Consider the following 20,935-nt stretch of genomic DNA (forward strand, 5'->3'; position numbering starts at 1 on the left):
GAATACAGTAAATCTCCTCCGTGCATCTTCACTGATTAGCAGAACATAAAAAGTGTGTGTATGCAGACCTACTGATGAGGGCACATGTATATCTAGATCTGATGTGTGTGTGTGTGCGTGTGTGTGTAGTCCTCCAGACAGTGCTGAGAGTGTCTGTTAAAACCTCTGTGATTACCAGCACCTGTGCGGCCCACCATCTCAACCAATCAGGTCACTCCGTTGTGGTTGAACACGCAACCAGCTCATCAATATCTAGAAAGACGTGATGAACCTCTTCCGTCCAGGCGGAGGAAAGACTGAATCCTTGATTGTGCAGCTGTTACTACACTGCTGACAAGGGCCATGACCCACATCTATCTAGCCAGTCTCCCTCGTTCAGTAGACCATTGTCTAGCAAAAAAATGCCTTACTAAACCAGTCTCATTTGCCAGTTAGCTGTGCTAGAATCAAATCAGTAAGAAAAGTTCCACCCTTGCTATTTCCAAAAACATGGTCAGCTTTGGGAGTGAGTGATAAACCTCATTTAAAGGGATAGTTACCTCAAAAATGATGTTACTTAAAGGGATAGTTCACCCAAATGTGAAAATTCTGTCATCATATTTGAGTTGATGTACCCCATTGACTTCCATAGTAACCCCCCCCCCCCCCCCCCCCCCCACCCCCCCTCACCCCATTGACTTCCATAGTATTCCCCCCCTCCAATGTTCAAATGCACCAAATGTTTGGTTACTCATATTCTTCAAAATGACTTCTTTTGCGTTCAGCAGAAGATAGAAACTCATACAGGTTTGGAACGGCATAACGGGAGTAAATTAAGAAATAATTTTCATTTTGGCATGAACTATTCCTTTAAAACCAGAAGCATTTGGTCATGTTTGTTCAGCTGAACAGGTCTGCTCATTAAAAATACTTTAATAAATCAGATCCTTAATGTCAAGCATGCCGGATAAGCCAAAGATCTATTATAAATACTGCATGTGTGCTATCAAACTCAGGAGCCTAAAGTTTCAAGTAACCATCAGTCAGCCCTAACAAAGAAAGCATTGGGAAATTATTTTTAGTGTGTGTGTGCGTGTGTGCGTGCGCATGTGTGTGTGTGTACTGTATATATCCAGATCCAGATAGACATCGAGATAAGGAATGGTTTGTAGACCAGAACACTTGACTCATGGTTTTTACTGTAATACAGGATGCGGTAATTGCGTTACTCATATAGACATGACTTGAAAGAGTTCAGAGTTGATGGTGTTTAGCCTTCTACCTCACTTAACGTGGAGAACTAAGCAAGCTTTCATCTTGAAATAAGCTTCAGATAGGATGGACATTGTTAAAATAAATCTTTCTCCACAAACACAAAGGCCTGGATTGAAATGGTGATTCCTCTCAGTGTGGAGTCAATCGAGAGGTTAGTAAGTGGTCTGCAAGAGTCAGCATAGAGAGAAAACCACATGTTGCTCTCTCTCGCTTTATGCTTTTGAGTGTGTTTTTTTTCTTCTGTTTTTGCCATGACTCCAGAACAAACATCATCTTCACAGATCATTTCATAGAGCTACACAATCAGACAGGGTGGGGTGGAGGACATGTCTACACAACACTTACACAATCACGGTCGCCTCTCCATCAACCACACGTACTGTACACACACCGCTCTGATTATATTCACACAAAGTAGTGTTTTGCTCTGATATGAAAGGACAGTGAGATTTTGTAATTTTTTGGATGTTTACGATGTTATGGATGCTTATTATTTCTTGTGGAATGATGAGTAGAAATCACAATGTCACAATGGAAAAAAAATCATCATGTATCAAGAACATACTTGGCCCTTTAATGGTGCCATCTGAGTCTTCATGATCCAGTACAGATGTAATTTACTGGAAAAATACTCAGATATTAACCGTATTCACATTATTTGATGTAGATTTAACTAATACTATAATATTCTATTCATCAAGGGATCATCAAAATTATATATCACAAAAATATGAAGCAGCTGTTTTCAACATCGATAATAATAAGCAGCAAATCATCATATTAGGATGATTTCTGAAGGATCATGTGACACTGAAGACTGGAGTAATGATGCTGAAAATCACAGGAATAAATTTGAATAAAATCACAGTTTGATCACAGGAATAAATTGGAATTTCATTTAAAAATAGTAGAAGAACAGTTATTTTAAATTAAAATAACATTTCACAATATAACTTTTAACTATATCTTTTAAAAAAAAATCAAGTTCTGCAGTTTCTAGGTTTTGCTTCAGTTGAAATGAAAATATAAAGCTTTCACTATCCAGTTTCGTTACAATGCTTTTTGCATTTCCAGATACATTTCTGAATTTCTATTTGTTCTGCACGTAAATATGTTTACGGTCACATTTATCCCTAAAAATAATGGTTTGATCTTTCTGGCATCATGTTTGAATGGGTGACATCATAAAACTATTTTTGGCCACATGGATCAAACAGAGATGAGTTTCTCTTACAGTATTTCTCAGTTACACTCTTGTCAATGTAACTCTTGAAATATGTTTAAAAAAAAAAAAAAAATTAAACAACAATTATCACTGGCAGTAGCACCAGGGATGAAAAAAAGGGAGCTGGATCTAGGCGCAGCAGTATTTATTGATGACAAAATCAAAATTACACAAATACGGTAATATTTTACATTAAGGTTTAATTTTAACATCTGTTAACTACTTTAGTTAACATGAACTAAGAATTAGCACTACTTCTACAGCATTTATTAATCTTAGATACTGTTAATTTCAGCATTTATTAATACATTATTAAAATCAAATGTTATATTTGTTAACATTAGGTCATGCACTGAACTAACATGAACAAACAATGAACAGTTGGATTTGTATTAACCAACATTAACCCTCTGGGGTCCTTCGGGTCCAAATGGACTTTTATGGTATTAGGTATGTGAACACACAACAAATATTGGGGTCATGATCCAAGCACGTCACACTTCTGCTCTTTGGTCAAAAATGACCCCCATAGGAAATGAATGGGAAATTGTCAAAAATATGAAAACACAGAATTTTTTTGTGCATACAATCTACAAATCAGCCAGGATGCAGAAAAAAAGGACTCAATAGTGAAGGGGTGAATCTCTAAAACATCAAGAGTACAAAAAAAACACACACACAAATTTTTTTTAATAAAAAATAAAATATATAAAAAATGTCTATTATATTCAATGGGAAAAAATGGGTCATAATTATTGCATAAATATTAATTAAAATCATAAAATTATCTCAAAACACCAAAAAAGAAAAGAAAAATATTATAAAAAACAAGTAAAAAAAAAAAAAAAAGATTTTTTTTAATATATATATTAATCCCGCCCTCCGGGTCCATTTGGACCCGAAGGTCCTGAGTGTGACTATTAAACGAAGGATCCCAGAGGGTTAATAAAGATTAATAAATACTGCAACAAATGCATTGCTCATTTTTAGCTCATGTTAGTTAATGCATTATCTAATGTTAACTAATTCAACCTTACTGTAAAGTGTTACCGCAAATACTCAGGCTTATCAGCAATATCAAGCGAAACAACCACAACATAAAGACAAGATCTGACAAAGACCGAAACAAACACAGGGCTTTATGGAACACAAAGGACTAAACAAGATCATTAACTAAACACAGGTGTGACATGAGGGCAAATCATGGCAACAGAAAACACAGGAAACTGAACTGAGAACAGATGCAAAACTTAAGAAACTGAAGAACTGAACTGAAGAAAAACACAAACACAGTTATTATTTCATTTATAATGTGTTATTTACAATGTGTGATCATTTACTCAGTTCCCTATCGTCCGTTCACCACGACGTACGTCTCCGTTCCCTCCCTCAGGGAACGAGGGTTACCATATGTAACCGAGACGTTATCTATTCAAATTTATGAACTACAAACTTACTGTGGTGGGCTTAAATAACATAGCAATTAGTAACAATAAAATGCTAATTATATATAACAAAATATTCAATTTGGGGTTTGCACATCTAGTGGTAGTTGCCCCAATGCACTTATTCTTCAGGCCTGGGACTTTTTCAACAGTATTTAAGAGTTAATATCAACAGTAACCTTTTCAAATTACATGTGGCTGTTTCCAGAGAATTGGCCGCTTAAATGGGCCATCCAAATAGAATCGTCAAAATCGTCCATCCATTGACTGAGCGTGTCCGTTAAAATTAACTTTTGCAAACAACAATCGCGGTCCTGGACAGTGAGTGACCTTGCACATTAAGATAAAATCGGATTTTCTCCAGTCATTATTAAAAATCAAGCTAACAAAACTTGCAAACTAACGTTAGTAAAGCGGCCAGAGGGATCGTTCTGCCACCACCTAAGCTCCGCCCACAACAAAACGTCACCATGTTTACCAACTGAAAATCGGTCTATAGACCAACCATTTTCAGTCAAGCAAGCCTGTCAAATTCAAGAAAAATGGCAAAGTAGATCTAAAGAAAGGTCTCCCCTGAATTTGATATTTCCAAACATTCTCGAAATAACCGCATTTCATCATAAAGCTGAAAGATTAGCATCTGAATTCTCCACATGGCTCAGGTCCGATCACGTTAAATAACTCAGACAAGTGGATTGAGACGGGCACCGCGACAGTAAAAGTAGCTGAGCTGAGAAGGTCAAAGGCTGAGGCCACTGATGAGAGAAGCTATTTAGAAAGTGCTAAGGTTTGAGTTCCCAATGCCATAAAACAATATCGGAAAAACCTCTGTGCCATGTGCAAAGCATTATTTGAGCTTATCTTTCTCGAAGTTTATATGACGTGAAGATCAAGTTGTCAGGACGGCCATTTAAGTAGACGGGTATTATGTCAATGACAAACTCGTCAAAGCCTTCACTGGAACCAAACCAAGAGGAAGAAGATTTTTGAGGTGTTCAAAACCCCCCACCAGAACAGGACTGGTTCAAGGGCTGACCCACCCGTCCGCCAAGCAAAATACTCCAAGACGCATGCAATTACAGTCTCAGTCAAAGGGCACGCACAATTTGCAAGCCTATTTACACAGCGGAGAACGCACCTCCCACCCTGCCAGGAATAGAAGAGATCAAGATCGGACGATACAGACGCTTCCAACTGAACACAACCTCGCTTTCAGTGGAAATCAACAGAACTCGTCAAACGACAAGGGCACTGAACAGACAAGCGGGCAAAATTAGGTTGAAGAAATATTAACAGTTGAAGAACACGCAAATGATGTGGTAAAAGACGATTCCCTTTCACAGAACATGTGGTCACAGTAGGAGCGTAAATGAGCTCCTGCATGTGACTGTGCTTGAGTTGACAAACACACACGACTCGCAGGTGTCTCGGCGCATGTTCCTCCAAATGAATCCATATGAGGGCATCTAAACAGCAAACAGCCTTCTCCTGCTGTATAATATGCTTCCCACACCTGTCTGAGGTGAAGAGGAACGCAGTCTCGAGGATTTTCAGGGGAAGGTAAATCTGCCGCACTTAAAGTTTTAGGCTTAAATCAGAGCTTTTTCTCATTTCCATTCAGGGCTTGACATTAACACCCATTTTTCGGTACATATCGATCCTGAAATATATTGGAAACGCTTCCAATACTCAATTTCCATATAGATACTCGAGACCAGCAGCACTTTCTCTCTCTCTCATCTCTCCGACAGTAAGTTGACACACAAACCCGTCTCCCCTCACTTTTCGGCATGGGATTGCACGTATTGCACATCATTTTACTCATTCCCGCCGATTTTGAGCTCACATCCAAAGTGTGGCACATAAAGCCGCCTTTCAGTACTAAATTGAGATCTTTTTCGCTGCTTATTGCGCTTAAACAGTCAAATACACACAAAATAATGTCAAAATGCCGGTCTTGGCGAGTATTGATGCAAACACAGACAGTTATGTTTTAAGTGAACTAAAACAGTTGAGAAAGAAAACCCACGTGTAACAGTATAATGGATCCGTGCGTCAAGTCTTAAAGTGACAGCAGCCTAATAAACCTCCGGCCAAATTCACGTTGATCAAATCAATCAAAATGGCCGTTTTCCTTCATGGTATCAATGTCAAAATTGAGGCCAGTGAAAAGCTGAGTGGCTAGTAACTTTGGAAAACCACTACAGCCACCGTGACTGGTGAGCAAAAAAGTTAATGTCAAGCCCTGGTTCCACTGCATATGTGGAGTCTCACAACACCACATTTAAAGATGAATTCAGACAGACACCGACCAATGATTACACTACATTACTTCTCAGCTATTCCTACAAATGAGATTCAACATGTGGACGATGCTAAATACAGGCGTAAACGGGGACTAAAACATTTTGAGCTTGTCCACTTTCGACCACTTCCAGATGTAGTTGAAAACACATTCGACAGGACGATGTGATCGAATGTGTTCAAACAGCCAAAAAAGACCGTCTTCTCTCCTCCTACTGACCTGATGAGTGACATTATAGGAAGAGCGCTAGCCAGACGGGTAAACTTTTAAACTTTGTCAACTGAAGAGGAAAAATGTACCAAGCACAATGTTCTCTCACCATTCCTGATTTCTAACGCACACTTACAGCGTTCGGCTGGTCTTGAGCAGAAACTAAAGCTGATGCTCGCCGTATGGTTTTCCATCGTCTCCGTGTGCGTTCATATGTAAATTACACAAGCTTATTTTGTCCATTAGATCAAAAGATCTTAAAAAACACAAACATTTACCCGCCCATAGACCCTCCCCTCAAAGAAATCAGGACAGAAGTGGTTAAAAGTGGACAAAAGAGACACCTGTATTTAGCGTCGTCCACTTGTGATCCGATCGACCAAAACGCATCTTAATACCAGGTGTAAACCGGGCCTAAGAGATGCTGACAAGAACACTGATTTAACAAAACCAGACAAATGTGTATTGTCCGTCTGTCTGTCGGTGCAGTGTGAATTGGCTTTGAAAATTACGATGATTCTTAGTTGCTAGCCGAAATAGCAACATGTGGCAAACTTTCTTTGAGCACAAAGCAGAACGAGATGTTTTAAGGATTAGGCTGCTTCCCCTCTGATTCGGTTGGAGCAGGTCTCTCCCTCGAGACGGGTGTAGAAAGGAGAAACCACCAGACCAGCACAGCTGCGCACCAGCACCGAGATCTAGCGGTCCTCTGCGTTTCCTCTCCTCTACGGGACGACAGGACGCCCGAGGGCACAGAGCACCAATAATAACAACATTCGTACAGAGAGCGGGTCAGCCCTGCCTTGACCTGCCATCAGAGCGCTGAGGTCTGGACAGAAGCCAGAGCCCGGAGAGAGAGAGAGAGAGAGAGAGGAGAGAGAGAGAGAGAGAGAGAGAGAGAGAGAGAGAGAGAGAGAGAGAGAGAGAGACTTCCTGTACTGTGTTGTACTTCCTGTTTTAAGTAAACCGAACAAACAGCCTCAACAATGACACCTTCTAAGATGAGAGGCGCTCATTAAAGTCATTTTTAGGCAAGGTGCATCAGCTTTAATGTAGAAAATCCCATAAAAATGCATGAATCGGTCTCTGAATTATCTCATACTTTGATAACATTTTTCAAAGGAGCTTTCTCCAAACAATGCCTTAATACTCAAATAAGGGTACATATCATATTTCTCTAGTGCTAAACTGATGGGATTGTTGCTAGGAGACCAAGGAAACATGGTTCCCACGGCAATAACCCTTCCAACACAACTAGGATTCATGCTGATGATGTCATTCTGGAGCTCTTTGGTTGAAGGGATGTTACTCTGAAGACGCCTCATCAATCTGAAACTTATGTATTATGCAACAATAAAGGTTTCAAACAGTAATATGCTACATTGGCGTCACATGACCTTTTGTTCAATATACAATTTATTATATTCAATATACACAAACCCAATAATTTTTTAAATTACATTTTTAACCCAACAATTGAGTTTGTCTATATTTAACCCAAACATGGTTTGAAACAACCCAGCATTTTTTAGAGTGTAGTTTATATAATATTTTTAGTATTTTATGCTCCCCAAGGCTGCATTTATTTAAAACAAAAATATAGTAAAAAGAGTGCTATTGTAAAATATTGTTGGAATTTACAACAACTGTTTCTATTTGAAAATATAGTAAGATGTGATTTATTCCTGTGGTAAAAGTTGAATTTTCAGCATCATTACTCCTTCAGAAATCATTCTAATATGATGATTTGATGCTCAAGAAACATTTCTGATTATTATCAATGTTGAAAACATTGTGCTGTTTCATATTTTTTGTGAAAAGCATGATCTTTTTTTTTCAGGATTCTTTGATGAATAGAAATTGCAAAAGAACAGCAAATAGAACTGTCACTTTTGATCAATTGAGTGCCTCCTTGTTTAATAAAAGCATTCATTTCTCTTATTGTACAACATCTTCATCTCCGTATTGTACAAAAATAATAAATAGATTTTTTTATTTTTTTTATAAAAAGTCAAATGGAATGCATTGCATTGTGGGATTCTGTGTCATGATAAACAGTTGTAGAATAGCACATTTAGGCTTGTAGGTCATATGGATAATATATGCATATACTGTAAGATAGACTATATACTGTAGTCCTATAGTAAGATATCTTTAAAATCACTGTGTTGATGTTGCTTTTCGATTAAATCGTCACGTTGAAAATGGAAGTATTCCAGGCTATTCAGGTTTTTCATGCATACAAATGCGCATCCCTGTGAACGTGTGTTGAGTAGAGTACGGATGCAGGATTCAGAGGGACGGATCTCTACAGCCAAACAGCACTGGAGGGATGGAGTCCGGTTCACACTGTAGGATTTGTGTTGAACACAAAAGCCCAGCAGGGAGATTGGCAGAGGTGTGTGGGAGAGAGTGTGTATGCCAGAGCTTACAGACGTGTAATTACAGCACAGCCCCTCGGAAAAAAAACGGCAAATGGCTGCGGGTTCGGAGAGGAAGGATGGCGGAAAAAGGTAGAAGTGGACCGAGAGAGATTTTAAAGTAACTGTAAAAAGTCTGACAAATGTCAATAAAGAAAAAACACACTCCAACGTGAAACTCCCACAGAACAGACACGCACACACACATAGAGAACAGGTTCCCATGGCATTCATTTCACTTTTCCTTTCACGAACCATCAAAACCATCTTTCTGGAATAACCCTATTATAGCATGACAGTTTCTCACTCTCTGAAATAACTCCCTGATGGCTTGTAAAGCAAATAGCGAAGAGGTGTTTGCACTGGGAGTGTTTGCATTATGTAAACAGCAGCATATCCTAAAGGTTGAGGTGCAGGAGTGTACTAGTTTTTGCTCTAGTCTGGTTTCTCACACACTCGGCATCATGGGAATACTCAAGGCTAATTAGCTCTCTGCATCTGGGAAACTTCAGCTTGTCTCCTCGCGGCATTGGCAACATTCCTATTCCCTTAGTAAGATCACGCTGCCTAAAACCCCAAAACTTCTCTGTGGATGACTAAAAAATACCCAATAAACAATGCTCCAAAACCTATAATTAGTCTAGAAAATAATGAATTAAGAAGGGAAACATCAGAAATTGCTACATGATGTGATTATTGGTTTTCACAAACATCCTGCAGGGTGACAGTATAAAATATACATGCTGTTGGCAACTCAAGTTGATGAATATCCAGACCAAAAAATAACTGTAAACCAAAAACCAATGTGATTTTGTAATTGAAGTGTAAATACAACTACCAGTCAAAGGTTTGGACACACCAACTCATTCTTTATTATGAAGTAATGGTCAGCAAAACCATGAATTAACAAAATTAGAATTATGTAAATAATATAGTGACCAAACAAAGTTTAACCAATCAAAACAATCTTGGGCTTAGCCTGGATCTCAGCTCTGCACACTTTATCAGCTTCAACCTGGGGTGCCTTTCAAATAATATTGCAAAATGAAAAATGAAGATCCGCACACATCAAGATATAGGGCAAAAACCTCACATACATTTATTATCCAGATGCCACAAATAAAGTGCAAAAGGTGCAATGTGAAGCAAACCATCCAACCGTTCAACCCTTATCAGTGCCATGTTTCAAATAATATTGTGCGTGCATTATGGAGCTTTTCCTTCACTATCTTCTCCAGCGAACCCATTTCAAATAATAGATTAATTAATATACAGTGCAATGCATAAGTGAATACACCCATGCTAAAGTTGACTAAAAAGAGGAATAAAAAAATCATATTTTGGAAATTGAACTTAATGCCTTAATTTAAAAAATTAGGAAAAATCCAACCTTTAAGGACACCAATTTTCTTTGTGAATGAATAATGTATCGTAAATAAATAAATGTTCTTCCTTAAAATACATGGTGCATAAGTGAGTACACCCCTATGTTAAATTCCCATAGAGGCAAGCAGATTTTTATTTTTAAGTATTTTTTTTTATTTTTTTTTAGGATACTATGCATCCTGATAAAGTTCCCTTGGCCTTTGGAATTAAAATAGCCCCACATCATCACATAGCCTTCACCATACCTAGAGATTGGCATGGGGTACTTTCCATAAGATCATCTCTCAATGCAAATCAAACTAGCTTTTAGGCTAACTGAAATAAAACCATGCCAATCTCTAGGTATGGTGAAGGCTATGTGATGATGTGGGGCTATTTTAATTCCAAAGGCCAAGGGAACTTTATCAGGATGCATAGTATCCTAAAAAAAAATTAAAAAAATACTTAAAAATAAAAATCTGCCTGCCTCTATGGGAATTTAACATAGGGGTGTACTCACTTATGCACCATGTATTTTAAGGAAGAACATTTATTTATTTACGATACATTATTCATTCACAAAGAAAATTGGTGTCCTTAAAGGTTGGATTTTTCCTAATTTTTTTAATTAAGGCATTAAGTTCAATTTCCAAAATATGATTTTTTATTCCTCTTTTTAGTCAACTTTAGCATGGGTGTATTCACTTATGCATTGCACTGTATATATATATATAAAAGAACAAAAGAACAAAAACCCACAGCGACACTGATCCAGCAAATAAATATAGTGAACAATAGGATAAAAACACCGAATTATTTCCATGTTTTTTGCCACAAAATTACGTTTTATTATGTATGTAAAGCACATGCTCTCTTTCTCCCACTCACGCATACAGTACGGACACACACTCGCACAGACACGTGTTGTCAGCGCTGCTCTGACAATTTTATCAGTAAAATAGTTTAGCAACTTAAAAGCTACATGACATTTCTCACTAGCGAGGTAATAACGGCGTTGTTCTTGAAGCAGATAAACGTACAGATTCGTTATTAGTAGAGACGCCGCTGCCGAACACAGACACACAGACTCAGGTAATTCACACACGCTAAATCTCTCTCTTTCCCCCTCTATCTCTCTCTCTTTCCCGTCTGCTATAGCTCTAAAATGAGGATTTGGAATTGTCAACGGAGGCGTGGGATGAGATGCGTAGGAAATCAGTCCTACACACAGGAGCTTTTTAAGGACAAAAACCTGACAAATGCCTTGAAATACAACATCTGAACAATGTCTTGAGGTGTGGTAACCGTAGTATAAGCGGAATAACTGACACCGGGCCGTTGAATTATTGAAAAATAATACATATATGATTATGATATAGGCTTACCTATGCATATGTATTGTTTTAGAAATACAAACTAACTGTTAAACAAATGTATAAATGGCTTCAGCAAACACATCATCTCCTCAGAAATCAATGTGTAATCAGGGTCGTGACCCACAGGCTTGAGTCAGGATAACCTCCACCACAGCATGACTTCACAGAGAGGGGAAACAGAAATGTTCAAGCCTGATCCTGGATTAGCAGCTCCTTACTGGGAGACGTTCACTCTTTATTTATTTTTTCATGTATATACAGTATATATATGATTATTTATGATTTAGAGGTAAATCAATAGCTATAAAACCAAAACTATAGATTTTCTATAACTACCCCAGACAGCAACATAGCGTCGGTCCAGATCCGGTCCACATCTGGTACACGTTGATTCCACACGGCCCAGATGTGGGCCGGATCTGGGCCGACACAATGTTGCTGTTTGGGACAAATGCAGTCAACAAAGGTTTAACGCTGTCTGAAGAAAATGTGCATGCCTGTGCACAAACTGCCACTCAGATGCAGTTTTGTGTTTGGTTGCCAGGGCAACGCTATGTGGTTGATATTCTGGCCCTGTGGATATGACTATTTCTAGTATAAGTATATGGACCTTCACTAATTTTTCTGTTTGTCTTGCAATAGGGAAAAAAGTTCTGAATTTTCTGAGAAAGGTATATCTGACTCGACACTCATTTAAATTTGGGAATTCTGGAAAAATGCATGTAGAAATTATTTTCAGGTAATCATAATATTTTACTCTTAGTGTTGGTGTTTCAACAGCATCTCACATGGATTTACAAAATAGCTAGTCAAGCACTATACAGTACTGACTAAAGGTTGTTGTTGTTGTTTTACTGTATGTTGGTTTTAATATTTAATTCAAATCCCTCTTAAATTCAAATATTGTTTGCGAATTCTGTCCTCTACACTGAAAATTACGATTATCAAACATTTTTAATAGCCTAGCTGTTGGCCAACAAGTGAACACAATAAAACCACAAACATTCAGACTAGAGTCAATAATGATGAAAATTATAATACACAATGAACGTGTTATAGGAACTTTTTATTATTTGCAAATTTCTGTTTAAAGTCGTCATGAAACGTAAGTTGCAATCATCTTCTCTTTCCTATTGTGACGTATAATCCAAGTGAAATGGCTTCTCAAACAAGAAAAAACTGTAGGGCGGGACTTTATTTTGTATATGGGGAATTGATTGGATGGTGAGATGATTGTGGTTTGCTATTGGTGGATCTCATGTGAGTGACAGGTTGCCCCGACGTCGTGCAAGTAACACATCATCAAAGAAGAGGAGAGGGAGAAGTTTTGATTAAAAATGACAAAGGCACATGAAAAAAAAAAAAAAAAATGTCACAGATAAATCATTTATAATAAATGCTGCAATATTCTAAAAAAAATAATAAAAATAAAAAGAATTGTCAAATTTGATTTTGTGGTGACAAAGCAAACAATGGTTTTATTTTGTTGTACGGTACCTTTTCCCATTTTATGAATGGATTTTGTTTGTTTTATAGTTGTTTCACATAGTTGTTGAAAAGCCTAAATACAGGCTAATTAATGGAAGGTTCCATTATGACAAATATCAAGTGACAACATGCCCCGCTAATGGGTCAAGATGTGCTCATACACACACACTCATATCTTGATATCTATTTATCACTCAGTGAGTTTATATCTATATATTTTTCCCCCACAAAATCACCAATATATAATCAATAATGTTGCTATATCACACTGGAATAACCTATTCATTAAACGTATTACTGTACCTGTATACACTACTATATCTACACATCTATATATTTTGCTGTTTTTTATTTTTGCTTTGTTTTTTTTCTCTCTTTTTCTTTTTTCTTTTTTTCTTTTCTTGTGTGTACTTGTCATTGATCTCAAAAGAAAAAAAAATACTTTTTGCAATCATGTGGCAGCACTGTAGGCCTACTGCCACAGTGAATGATTAATTCAATTAGGGTTCGCCGGTACTCGCAGAACAGCATGAGAGTATTTCAGTCGTGTGTTGCAGGTTTAAACTGAATTAGCGTAAGAGTCAGACTCAGAACAGATCCATCACCTCAGAACATCACAGACTTCCTGTCTGCCTGCCCTGATACTATCTCTCTCTCTCTCTCTCTATCTCTATCTCCATCTTCATTTGACCATACCACATCTGTCCAATCCATGTGTGTGTGTGTTTGGTCACACTCCTGGGGTCAGTTGCATAAAGACTGGTCCTAACTTTTTAAAGTCAGTTACATAAAAAGGTAGGTTGGTTTAACTTGAATCAGAAAGGTAAGACTGATGACCTCTTGACTGACCGCTAGTTGGTCAAACTAGTTCTTAACACGCAGTCTTAACATTGTGGCTAAGTTTCTGCAACCGGCCCCTGATCTTCTCTGCTAATTGCAGAACGCCAGACGTCCTCCACACCCGCCGCTAGTTAGATTCAAGAGATTAATGTCTCCTCTCTGGACCGCAGCGAGACCTGATTTATTCCTTTACGCCAGTTACAAACAATCTCTCCAAGCAGCTCCAGTTTCCCTCAAACGTTTCCTTTTTCTTTTCAGAAAGAAAGCCACTTGTTTAAAAATTATGCAAATGTAGATTTGCTGCATGGTGAGTGAATCTAAGCTATGAATTTATAGTTAAAAAAAAAAAGTTAATTGGTGTTAAAGGGAAACTGGTTTTGTTTCAGCACATGAGCATTGTGCTGCTGTTTGAATGCTGTGTGTAGCGAGACAGCCCCCTCCTGAGGAGCTCAAATAGAAATCTTTCTCTCTTCCACTTTCTGACTGTCTGAACCAAGAAAGTGCGACATGTTCAGTTTTCTGTGAAGGAGAAACAAAAGGCCTCAGTCGCCATGAGCGAAGGTCACTCAGCACGGCTCGTTCAGCCTAATGACATCTGCCCATTAGCATTTGTTAGAATCAATTAAAAAAACTAAACGTTAAACAAGCGAATGAGCGAGGGGGGGGGATGTAACAAATGAGCTCATCAGACGAGGGCGACAAAAAAGTTGAAATGTTTTGCTACGCCGCTCTGACAGGAAGAGGCTTTAGGGCATCAGACCCGAGCGTTATCGAGCCGCGATTCAGGATGGACTGTTTATGGTCTCAGCTTTACCTACATACATCACGAGTGACTAAAAATAACAAGCAGAGGACTGGAACTGTTCAATCAACGTCAATCATTATAACCAGATGCACAGCCAACAAGTGCTTTCTTACAGTCTTACTGCTGTACCAGTCTGTTTCAATATACATTAGGCTAATTGTAAAAACCAAACGAATCAAAATCACACGTAGTATTCCAGTTCTGCATGACTTTGCCCCAGCTACACAATTAGATATTAGGATAAGTGAAACCTTCTCAAAATTATTAAAAACTTTAACACTTTAAAAACTTCTAATAATATGCAGAACCACCATGTAAACAACTCTTTAAAAAAAAACTATATATTCATTTTTAAAGAAAAATATGTTTTGTAAAGGCATGCTGTAGATCTTGTTATGAACGATTCATCTATGTATATGTTTATTTTTTTTAAATCCAGTGAAAATAACAGACTTGGTTACTTAGTCGGCATGAAACGCAACTTGCGATAGTATTTTCTTCCCTTGTGGCGTACATCTGAGTGAAATAGTTTCACGAACAAGAAAAAATTTGGACTTGATTTTGTCTAGCGGAATTAATTAGATCATTGGATCATTGTCCTTTGCTATTGGTGGATCTCATGTGAGTGACAGGTTGCCCCGCCCTCGCGCCAGTCATCATCAGAGAAGAGGAGAGATGCCGCTGCGAGAGGGACGGGAAGTTGTATGTGCATGGATAAATCATTTATAATAAACACAAAATTCCATTAAAAAAAATTAGATTTGTCCATTTTGATTTCGTGGTGACTTAAAGTGCAATAGTTACATCTCAAAATCCAATCAACAACCGATAGGCCCTTTTTCTATACATCACGGAAGAAACCGTCTTTCTAGTGTGTGTATAACTACATTTCTGTTACTAAAGACTAAAATACACTACATGATTTTTTAAATCTTACAATATTTTGAAATCCTGGGCCTCATTCACCTGCCGAAATGGGTACAAAGAAAAACTAGGCATCATGCACTAAACGACTGAGGATTGTCGTTTGTATACTATGCAATTTTCTGTGAGATCTGTCAACTGCCAAAAATCTGACTTTGACTCCTCCAGACTGCAATTTGGGGCAAAAATCTGGGCAAAAGTCTTAAGTGTTTTTTCATCCATTGCTAGGCCTTTGCAAGGGTGTCCTAGAGGCCTTTGCAATTCGGAGGCCCGATTCAAAGAAACAGTTGGAGGCCCCCAATCATTCAGTCAAACGATTTGTTAAAAACGCGTAACGAAATTCATTTAGTAACGAAACATCAGAGATGCGCAACGGTTCGGTGGATTTTACTCAAATGAAAGTCACCTAACATTAATTCCTTGTTTATTGAACTGTGGTATGAAATCAATAGGCTATCACATTTGCAATCGTGCTGATAATCGGGGAAACAGCACTCTACGGCCTGTTATAAATACTAAAAAGGAGCTCACAATGACATTTGTGACCCATATATCTTGAATTTTGGGGGCATTTTTTATTAATTTTGGTGGCAATATTGTCCCTAGCCCCAATTCATTTCCGTGATGATGGGAGGCAGGGCTCTTTCCCGAGTGTAAGCGGAAGCTCCTTCTGTTGTGAGGCCCGTTTCAAGTAAAATTTGTGAAACATTGCAAAGGCCGCTACTGCTAGGGAGTTGCTTCCTCTTACAAGTCAAAACAGCTTACCATCAAGTCCCACTAGATATGGCTAAGGCCCCTCCTTCAATGCAAGTCTATCGGATTTCTCTCACCCAACTTATCGTCCGCCAGGCAAAAAGACTTTGAAAGTAGATTGCTTAGAAAAGTCACACAAAGTTTGATTAATGTATTGGAAGGTTAGTAGGATTAGGGGGGTTGCTCAAATCTGCAAACAACAAGGATGCTTGTTAATATAATTGAAATATTTTGATATGCTTTAATAAAAACCCTTCTGATATTGATCCTGTGTGAGGTTACGTATAAATCATTTCAAGGATGCCTTGGCTTTTGGCTTGCTTAGTTGGGGACATTTAATATTCAACAATATTATTGATCTGCCTTAGGTGGACGATGATGCAATTTTCTTCTAGAAACAAACTTTGTTGTATTATTTTCATGTTATCACTGTGAAGCTGCTTTGACACAATCTGTATTGTAAAAAGCGTTATATAAATAAAGGTGACTTGACTTTTGAAATTCTAGATATATTAATAAAACCGTTGGGATCTAAAGGGAATCTCAAGCAGGAGAAACACCTGTACGAGGCAGAGTGAGGTGCGTGTGTTTGTGTGTGTTTACACAGCGGGACACTTTGCCACGAGCCCCTAGAGATCTTTGCTCTGTTACACACACACACACACACACACATCAGAGCTCTCAGGTTTACAACCCAACCTGCCCACCTGATCCCCCCCCCCATAGTAATCAGTCTTCTGTTGGCACACGCAATTAAAAGATGTCAAACCTGGTTTCTTTAACCGTGTTTGGGTTTGGCTTGTCAGCACGTCAAAGGGTATCTAAAGAAGGTCTCAATTAAGGCAGAAAAAGAGCGGTCTGGAAAAGTGAGTTTGAGGAGAACTGCTGTCCCTCAGGCATGAGAAGGCGCTCAGGGAGACAATGGTCCGGGAACACGATAAGGAAGGGGGGGATACGGTGTGTCTGTCTCTCCCGCCCCCTGGGAATTCTGGGACTGAGACGCTGGGATCCTGAAGGAAAGGTATCAGGTTTGTAAGGCTGACGACTGCGGACGACTGGGATGAGATCCAACTGCTCCTCGCTGTCTCAGGCCAGGGGTACGGAGGCGCCACCAGGTAACGAGAGGCGCGGGGTTTACGTGCCAACGAGCGTAACCGGAGATCCGAAAACCAAGATTAAAACTTTCAGTCCATCATAATTACAGAGGGAAACACTGCTGTCACTGGAATATACTACAGTATCCAGAACTCTGCCGCACAAAACACCTTCCTATACAGGAATATTCCAGATCTATATTCACACATAAATGAAATGGAAACATTGTACTACTTTTACAACGAAAACCAAGAAGCCAAGTGTCCCAGAGTGTTTAGAGGGTTTTTTTGTAAAACCCTTACATTAGTACTTCACTGAAACCGCTTAAATTGTCTAAATCCTCAAGTTGGAAGCAGAACTACTTGTCGAGGAGGAGTGTTACCAGTGTAATTGGTGGAAGTCACTCCATATAAACAGCACTGTAAGGAAAAGTCAAGTCACATCCTCTCCAAGTCTCTTCCTGGTGTGATGACACAAAATGAAAGTAACTACCGGTAGGTATACATGACAAGACTGGTAAGCTGTGTCACAACATCTCATGGTAGCACATGCAATGTTTAATACTTCTGGAACAATGTAATTGTAAGTGCATTATGTGATTTTTGCTGATTTTACAAACCGAGGAACAATTTGAAATGATTTCCTGTGTTAATCGACAGCATGAAAATGAAAATTCTGTCCAGATTTGCTCACCCTCATGTTGTTCCAAACCCTGGAAACCCATAAGACTTCCGCTCATCTTCAAAACACAAAGAAACATATTTGTAAAGAAACATGTCTCTTCATTAAAAGTCCATTCACCCAAAACTTTCACACTTCAAAAAGTTCATGAAGGCATTGTAAAAGCAATCCAAATCAATTGAGTGGTTACTACAAGTCTCGTGAAGAGGCATGATCACTTTATATGAAGAACAGTTTTAATTTAGGATTTTCATCACATATAAACATTGATCAATGCACATACATTAAATATGGTAACAGAAGCTCGAACGTGCTTGCTTGATGCAAAAGAACCAACGAGGCTTGTCCTCAAAGCAAGTTTGGATTTATTAATTTAGATTTAGTTTACAATATTTGATGTGCTCAATGTAAGTGAATCAAAGCCTAGCTCAATCTGTTCATAACATATAAAGCAGTCAGGTCTATCCAGAAGACTTGGATTGAAAGACTTTCACAATGTCTTTATGATGTCAAAGTTTTGGACGAATGGATTTTCAATGGAGGGGCAGAAACTTCTCACTTCATACTTCTAAAATCAGACATTTAGCTCACACTCTTAAAAAAATAATTCCCAGCAATGCCAGAGAAGAAACATTTTGGTTCCCCAAAGAACCTTTCAGTGAACAGTTCTTAAAAGAACCATGTTTTTCTTGGAGTAAAGAAAAACATTTTCCACTATATAGAACCTTTTGTGCAATGGAAAGTTTCCATGGATGTTAAAGGTTCTTCGCAGATATAAAAATCCAATAAAAACCTACATGAAAAAAAATAAAAAAATAAAAAACAGTGCTCAAGACACATCTGCAAATACATCATGGTTCCTCACTATGAATGTTTACAATCAGACTTATGAAAGCATTTATATCCGTCTCAGTTTAGGGAAGGCAGTTAGGACCAGCTAAAGCCAGCTAATCTCAAAAAAGAGGTGCAGACAGTCAGATTCCTGTAATCTAACCTTCTCTACACCCAGCGCTGAACTCGGATCACTGACTGACGGTGATGATGATGGATCCTCTACTGTAAAACACAAAAGCCTCTGTCTGTAGTGTGCGTTAACTCTGATGTCTGTGTGTTCGTTCTCAGCGGTTTGAGTGACTGCAGCCGGGGAAACCCTGCAATACAAGCACATATTATGGTTTACACAGCTCTCAGAGTGATGCCTCCAAGAATACAGTTATTTTCCCTAAAACACACATACATAGACCGTCAGACGCTTTAAGACATTTCACCTGTGAGAGTTACGGACTGTGTTCTAATCCAAGAACTCTAGTGGTGTATTTTAGCTCACACGCTTGAAATATGACAAGCAGACTGGCGGAAATAAATATCTGTGGGTTAAACATAAAGTATCAAGAACGAAGAAATTGTTGTGGATCCGAGATACATTCCTACAGAAAAACCTGTTTAGATCAGCTTGGACCAGTTTAAAGTCCTAGAGGGTCTTAACTGGTTTATAAATACGGGCAATGCTGACCTTCATCTACCCACAAAACTTTGCTCCAAAAACACCCGAATATTCTCGGTCAGTTAAATCATATTTCACCAGCTGAAAATCCCAAAACAATTATCTTCAGAAGACTTGTTTTAAGCTCCTCAGGGGTTAGCAGTTATCTGGGTTGAATCTTTAACAAAATCCAGCTCCACCATAAATATCTACTGTCAAAATCTTCAGTGGAAATCCTCTTTAACACTCCAGATACTCCAGCCACATTAATTATTCGTCTCTATTTGGATTTAGACGAGAGGCCTTGATATGAACTCAGGAGCCAGAGGAACATGAGAGGATACAATTAATATCTGACATGGTCAAGAGTTCTGGGCTCAACTTCTCACATTTGAAGAGGATGACAAATGAAAATTAACCTCCAGACCTTAATTTTTTAACTGCATGCGTCGAGTAAAAGGCAAGAGATGGTAATTCATCCATGGAATCAGCATGAGTGGTCCGTGTGGCGACAGGAAGGGTTTCAGCGTAACGGTCATTAGCGAAGCACTCAATGCTAAATGCAATCAGAAGATGCATTAGCTACAAAAGGGAGGGAGCACATTTTACAGCACATTTCTGCTTGTAAATTGATTTGACTTGAAATGAGTGAATGATCAGAGGCTTAAATTCTTTATCAGTGTGTAGTAATTCCAGCTAAAACTAGCTAAATCACTAGCTAATCTTCAGAGCTTGTATGTCAGAATTTTTGAGTTGCAGGTTTACCTCGCCCCAGGAAATCATTTGGTTTACCGTTCACAAATGAAGTAGCCTAAATGAGATCTTCATTTGGAATCAAAATGTAAAATAAACAAATAACGAATCACATTTATAGGGATATTTTTAATACAATAGTTAGTTCTGATCATCTAATGCAATTCATCAAGAAGTGATCAGTAGTAGCCTAGCCTATAACACTCCACTGTTTACCTGTCGTTGAAGTTAACTGTTGTTTTAACAGCCGGGTTTTTTTTTTTTTTTTTTTGACAGATATTAGTTGTTTCAATTGAAATTCACAAACTCTGTATTTGATTCGAATCTTGATTAAATTGATCCAATATCGCTTCCTTTGGAAATATTTCATGTTCATGTAAAAAAAAAAAAAAAAACTCTCAACCAAAATATTTTATTTCACGTCAACTCCCCAAACATTAAAGTATATTACAATTACAGTTTTTGAATGTCTCTCATGCTCACCAAAGTTAAGTTTATTTGATCAAAAATACA

The sequence above is a fragment of the Rutilus rutilus genome (assembly GCF_951802725.1).
Source record: "Rutilus rutilus genome assembly, chromosome: 10".
Taxonomy (NCBI): Eukaryota; Metazoa; Chordata; class Actinopteri; order Cypriniformes; family Leuciscidae; genus Rutilus; species Rutilus rutilus.